This window comes from Juglans regia, chromosome 1, assembly GCF_001411555.2.
Source record: "Juglans regia cultivar Chandler chromosome 1, Walnut 2.0, whole genome shotgun sequence".
NCBI classification, from domain to species: Eukaryota; Viridiplantae; Streptophyta; class Magnoliopsida; order Fagales; family Juglandaceae; genus Juglans; species Juglans regia.
Genome location: NC_049901.1, coordinates 26,238,063 through 26,245,634, shown reverse-complemented (window position 1 = coordinate 26,245,634; position 7,572 = coordinate 26,238,063). Strand labels below are relative to the sequence as shown.

At 36.6% G+C, this 7,572-nt stretch overlaps 1 pseudogene; it reads left to right on the top strand.

The window, feature by feature from the left end:
• Positions 1 to 1,111: 1,111 nt before the first annotated feature.
• On the top strand, positions 1,112 to 2,208 carry LOC108989302 (annotated as a pseudogene).
• The last annotated feature ends 5,364 nt before the right edge of the window (positions 2,209 to 7,572 follow it).

The following is a 7,572-nucleotide window of genomic DNA, read 5'->3' as shown; positions in this document are numbered from 1 at the left end:
AATTCGTGGGCCGCGCAAAACCGTATTTAATTGCTAAAAGATTTGATTAGCTTATTAATGGGATATGATGTTTCCAATTAGAATCTCCTAAGATTTCAAGGGGGCTAAGTGAATTTTGTTTTAGCTACCATTTGGGGTATAAGTTGTCATTTTCACCGATATAATCAATGGCCAATTAATGCTTAAATTAAGTTTGAGGATGTCTTTATTTATAAACTGATGAAAGCATATATCAATAAAATGCCTTAACATTTTTGTTGGTCAGACCTTGTAAAATCTGTCTGGATGTTTGTAGCCCATACGTTAGGAATATGTTACCAAACTCTCAATATCCCCCAATTATTATAGAGAGTTATATATTTTAGATGGAAAGGCCCAATTGTTATATTTATTTTATATCCTACTTCACATAGATTCTTCCAATCCTCCCACCGCTTCCTGGCTCGATAAAAAGAGAACAGACCCAACAAAGCCCAACAATATGGGGATTTTGCACATGAAGTTGAAGGATATTCAAATTTGTAGCTTCGAGGATGCAATATGCTGATGATAAGGTGGACAAAGAGTCGATTCCAATTTCACTAATAGGGGAAGGCCAAAGCTTTTGGAATGACGTTCACATGATATGTAAATCAACTCATGTTTTAGTGTCTCAAATACTTGTCAAACATCGTTTGTCTAACGTTGTGTCTATTTGTGTTCCAACGTACGTTTCTTCCATATATAAATGAAACGTTCCGGTGCTACTATTTTAGTTTGATTTGATTGGTGAGAGCACCAACTATAATTACAAAATGCTAAACTGTTTGCTAACAACCAAAGCACATATCCATTCGTGATTGCACCCATATAAATATAGATCTATATGATCATAAAGAGACAAGCATAGAGCAAGAAACTTCAAGAGACCATTCGAAAAATAACAAAATTGGATAGTTTCACGGGTCCAAATCAAGAAATTCTCTCAGGCACGATGATGAACAAGTTTTCCTCTAACGTTACCATAGACTAGTTTGAAATTCAGGGAGGATTGTCTCTATAAAAACCTCAATAGAAACTATGTTAGTCACTTATTCAGTTTATCAACTCATATCTGTAACCAGTACAAATCATGGGGTTCACTAACCATTGCCAATATGTTTGTTTGGCTTTAGTTCTCACTTTTGCAGCTTTGGCTTCTCAAGCTGCCGCTCGCACCCTCCAAGATGTAGCAATGCATGAGAAGTATGAGCAATGGATGACTCTTTATAGACGTGTATATGAGGACACTTACGAGAAGGAGAAGCGTTTCAAAATATTCAAAGCAAATGTGGCATATATCGAATCATTTAATGGTGCAGGAAACAAACCTTACAAGTTAGGAATCAACCAATTTGCAGATCTAACAAATGAAGAGTTCATAGCCACACGAAATGGATTCATGGCGCATGAGTGCTCGACAAAAACCTCTTCTTTCAAATATGAAAATGTAACTATGTTGCCTTCTACAATGGACTAGAGAAAGAAAGGAGCAGTAACACCCATCAAAGACCAAGGCCAATGTGGTAAGTACCGAATTTTAAAAAGAACTATATGCATTGTAAGATTGCTAACTCTTTCTTGTGATGAAATGTAGGATGTTGTTGGGCCTTTTCAGCAGTGGCAGCCATGGAAGGAATCACTAAGTTATCAACTGGTCAATTAATCTCTTTGTCTGAGCAAGAGTTGGTTGACTGTGATGTTAAAGGAATCAACCAAGGATGTGGTGGCGGTTTAATGGACAATGCATTCCAATTCATCCAACATAATCAAGGCCTCACTACAGAAGCCAACTATCCTTACAAGGGTGTTGATGGAACCTGCAATATAAAGGAAGAAGCCAACCATGCAGCCAAGATAAATGGCCATGAAGATGTGCCAGCCAATAGCGAAAAGGCACTTCTTAAGGCTGTAGCTAATCAACCAGTTTCTGTTGCCATAGATGCTGGAGGTTCCGATTTCCAATTCTATTCAAGTGGTATTTTTACAGGAGAATGTGGCACTAGCCTAGACCATGGTGTTACCGCTGTTGGTTATGGGATCACTAATGACGGGACCAAGTATTGGTTGGTGAAGAACTCGTGGGGTACTGAATGGGGTGAAGAAGGGTACATAAGAATGCAAAGAGATGTTGATGCAGAGGAAGGCCTATGTGGTATAGCAATGCAAGCCTCTTATCCAACGGCATAAGTTTAGGAACTAGAATCAATCTCATACAAATATAATGCATTGCTCATTTTATATCCTCTCAATTTCTATGTATGTGAGTCTCTGGTTTCCAAACAGTTATATATCTATAAAAATTTGCAATACTGTATTATTGTGGACAACATCTTTTGTTACTTCTATGAAAATCTCATCCACTCAATTGCGAAATGCATACTATTGCTTACCTTTATAGGGGAAAGTACCGCTAAACTTTGCGCCTCTACTCTTATTTGTGGTGTAGAAATACGTACCCTATTACCAAAAAAGTTTAGTGTTAAAAAAAATCTGAAAATATGTATCTATACAAAAGAATGTATAAGACTTCTATGAAATCTCATCCACTCAATTTCAGAACCCATATTATTGCCTTCTTAGGGGCAATGATTATGCCTAAAGAATAATGTGGTAGTTGTAGCAAAGCTTTAGGATGTCGATTCTACAGAGAGACAAATTAAAAGAATTGTAGAAAGAACAAAGAAACTAAAGAAAGAGACTAAATTATTAATGGGAAAACAAAGATTAATTTTAAATGCAAATTAAAGTGAAACAAAGTGACTAACAAAAAAAATACTCAAGTTTGATAAACAGTAAAGCGTCGGGAATCCCTTGCACAAATATGGTATTTTAATTATTCTTAATTCATTGAATAACTCAATTGGGAACTCAATTCCTAATATTCTCAATCAGAAGATATAAATTTATAAACCAAGATCAAACCAAATGTAACCTTTTGGAAAATCATTAACCACTTTTAAAATACGTAAATTATTATCACTATTGAGAAAATCTAACGACGAAAATACTCAGGAAGCGATATTGCAGCAAATAATTAAATCAATATAGAAAAATAATTGATCCAAACATAATCAAAGAGTCAATCCATTCTATCGAAAAAGTATGACTGAAACTATAAACAGAATAAATTCTATGATTATTTGGAAATGAAAACATTAATGATGAATTGAGAATCATAAAACAAAAGAGTTTTAGTAATTGAAAATCAAATACATAAATCAAGAACAAATTAAAAATACCATCTAATGTGCAACTTCATCCCTAGCCCTACTTGAGAATTTAGTTACCCATAAATATAATGGACAACAAAAATTTCAAGAAAAAAATAAAGCAAACGGTGGCCATATAAATTAATTTTACAACTTCCTCCTTCAAACTGAGCCGTCTCCCCTCTTCTCCACCCCCAATTTCGTGCTAATGATGTGCTTAAATAGGGTAGGAAAGAAACTCTAATGTCTTCATATTCCCGCACACAAATCACCTAAATTTTAGGACTCAACTTGGTAGCCCCGTACGCACTTGAGAATTTTGAATTTAGAAATCCGTATTAGAGACAACTTTGTAGCCCTTTCAGATAGCTTTCAAACACATTAAGAATCGCATCAATCCGATATCTGAGTTAAAAGTTATGATTAAAATAATAAAGTGTGTCTATTTTGTCTTCTAGCGTATTTTGGACTCTGATCCGAATTACTCTCAAACCCCATCATTATCCTTATTTAAAGAGTTCTACAGTCATTGAAAGTTCTTACGTTGTTCCAACGTCTTGCCCACTTGAAAGACCTTTGAATTTGAATGGGTTTGGACTTGCTCTTTTATAGACTCTGAAATTAAACATAAAAATCTACTTAGGAGTATCCCAAAGTAAATAGAAACTCAATTCAAGAATACACATTAATTTCAATTATTTCTATTAACATTTTAGCATTTTAGTCCACTAATAGGGTATTTAGAGTGCACTTTCGTACACTCATCAGGCAATTAAACATATAACTCGTGCAACTTTCTCAATCATGAGAACTATCATTGGAAGTAATTTAATGAAAGCAACTACTCACCTAGTTCTCGGGTCGACAACTCCAACTAGTGCATGTGTAACACCCGGGCCAAGCAAGGAATTCGCGTCCGAATTTTTTAATGAAAAGCCCACTTGAAATTTAAAATTATTGTTGGGATAGACTACAAGGCCAAGTTTTTTTTTGGATATCGAATAATTTCTGGGTTTGTCGAGTTGGTTTAAATCTTTAAATATGTTGGATTAGATGAAATTTTTATTGAACTGAAAATTAGTGGGACAAGTTATAATATTTTTAGAGTTTGAATCATGATCCAATTTTTTTTTTAAGGAAAAAGCCCCATCCAAAATGCAAGCCGTGAGAATCCCTTTAGTCTCAATGCCATGCACGCCGCACACCTGTTTTCTCCCCATGCACGTCTCTCATGCACATCCCCCGTCCTTTTTGGTTTTCATCTAGGGTTTTCCAATCAACACTTTATATACATGTATTTCTCTCCTGAAAAAGAAGTAGCCGCAGCAACCCACGCATAACTCCCTCTCGTTCATTGCCGTCAGTAGGTTCACATCCAACAGCCAGCCTTGAGCTACTTGGCTGTGACCACCAAGCTGCCGCTCAGCTCCAGGCCGCATCCTTCCTCCACGGAGGCCCATCACGACTCACCCCCTGTGCAAAGAAATCTTACGCTGCTGCCCTGCCACTTGAAGTCATAGCCACCGTTCAAGCCGTTGCAGGTCCCCTATTTTTGACCCCCGAAATAGAGGAAGCCACAACTTGAGCCGCCACCTCTACATCTCGGGAGAGCCACGACACCACCGCCAGCAGGAACAGTGTACGCCAAAGAATGAGTCTCCACAGTCGGAAGCCGTCCAGTTGTCACCCAGCACCACCTTTCACCACCGACATGTTGCATGATATGTAAGCCCCCCTCTCCCTATCTCTCAGCTCTCTCTCTCTCTCTCTCTCTCTCTCTCTCTCAGTGACTTTCTGCTGCCCTCAACACCGTCTTCCTCTCGCCCAGCGCCGCCGCTCGTTGCTCCTCTTGGTAGGTCCTAGCCCTACCACCCTTTGCTATTTCGATTTTGTTTTCCAAAAATAGGAAGAAGTAACATTGCCCCGTATAGTTGAACATAAATTTCTGACGAAAGTACAATTATGCCCTTTTAGTTTACAAGCCAAAGTTTGAACTTTAATATATTTATGGTCATACGTGAAATTATCTCGGGCCTTAGTAGGATTGGAGAAATTAGGTGGGAATCAATTATTTTTTAGAGTGTCGATATTTTTAGGGTTCTGAGGTAGGGTAGATATTGAGGAAAAGTATTAAATTTTATATCTCAGGTTTTAATTACAAAATATGTATTCAATCGGAAATTTACGGAAGTTATGTGACTATTTTATAGGTGACGATTCGCTCAGTACTGTTATGAGGAAATTCTGAAAAACTAAGAAGTCCAGATAAGCGGGGTTTTTATACTAGACTTTGTAAAAAATAAAAAATGAACTGAGGTTGATTTATGAAAATGTGCATCATATGTTTTGAAAAGAAATGTGAAAATAACCTCAGTTATTTATTCTTTACTACTCATTGAACTCTTATGAAAGAGAAACCATTTTTTTCATGACTGGTGTAGACATGAACTTATTTTTTATATTTTATTTTTGACCTATGCAAAAAGAACGAATATGAAAATTTGTGCATAATTATGCAAATATGCTTTGGATTTGCTTTGATTACGAAGATAATATGATTTTGTTCAGTACTTTGTTTGGATAATATGTGATTTTTGAAAACCTTTGGCATGACTCTTTGCATTTGAATTTAATTATGTTTATGCTCTGTTCAGTTACAGCCCTACCACGAGTGATAATAATGGCATACGGCCTAACCACGGGTTACAATAATAGATACGACCCAACCATGGGTTATAATAGTGGATACGGCCCAACCACGGGTAATAATAGTGGATACCGCCTAACCACGGGTGTAACAGCCCGCTAGAAATTCATTAGTGAAATTTCTATTGACTTTAGGAATCTCGTAAAAATCCCATAAGTTTTTACGAATCGACCAATCACATAGATTTTAGTCTGTCAACATAGTCAGCGTTATCACTCACTATGGTGTTAGAAATATGATTTTTATTTATTTGAGGTGGTTAGAAGTGTCAGAATGCATTATGGTATACGCCATTAGACTCGGTGGATTATTTAGGATTTTATGGCGCAATAGCCTTGTAAATTCGGCCCTATAGAGTTTTAATGGTTGTGTTTAGTTTTAAATTTTTCTGAATTGATATTTGAGCTTAGGACAAAATTTACATAAGGTATGTAAATTTTGGTGATTTTTGGAGTTAGGATGCAAAATCCTTAAGTTATGGGTAAAATGATCATTTTCCCACATGTAGAGGGTAAAATGGTAATTTTACTCTAAGTTGATATTTCTCGATATTCCTAATTGTTAGTGATTAAGTTCTAATTTTTAAAAATCACTACTTTCAGTTTCTCGTGATCGCACTTGAGTTTTGTCTCGAAGCGCGAAGATCGAGGTAAGTTAGCTTTTAACTTACTATCAATTTAATGTGTATGTGTGATAAGTAAGAGAACTAAAGTGTGTGTATGCATGTTATCATATGTGTCATGTCAAGTCATTACATATTTATCTGTTACACATAATTATTCTGTCATGAATTATTCATCTGTTACACAAGATATTCTGTCACGTATTACTATACATTGCTATACATTGCAAGTATGTCATGTTAAGTTAAGTATGCCATATGTTACATGTATTTCATGTCACGTAATATTCATTGTCATATGTCATGTCATATTACGAAATATTGTTTGTTACATGTTATGTCAAGTTATATAATATTGTCTGTTACATGTATGTCATGTTACGCAATATTGTCTGTTACATTTATGTTTCAAAGTATGTCATGGCTGTCGTCTTACGTTAATGTCACGTTACGCTACGTTAGGATTTCTGTCTTTTATGTCACGTTTATATCATATTCATGTTATGTCACGTTACGAAAAGTTATGTATGCCAGTTAAGTTATTCATGTCAATCACGACCCTCAGCGCTAGGATGGGGTAATATCCTAGTGGAACTCCTTTGTTCATGCTGGAGTGTCTAAATAGGTGTGAAATTCCCTGGGTTGACGAAGTACAGTCAACAGGTTGCAAATGGGGCCTAATTAGCTGGTCACCGGAGCGCGCCAGACACTAACGTCGATGGTGCCATATATTATGTTACGTGTGTCCACAGCAAGTGTGGCACAAACAAATAAGTCATGGGGCCACAACAGCTGTGGATCATACACTACGTGAGACACAGCAATTGTGACACGTAGAATACGTGGGGCCACAACAACTGTGGAGTACGTATTAACATACTCACAACTGGTATAGAAACCTGTGATGTGATGCGCTAATTGGCAGGGACACGTGGCTTCAAGGGGACCTGTGTAGCACCCATATGGTCACTTTAATGATTAAGTCTATTGAATAAGATTCCAAGTTCAAGTCA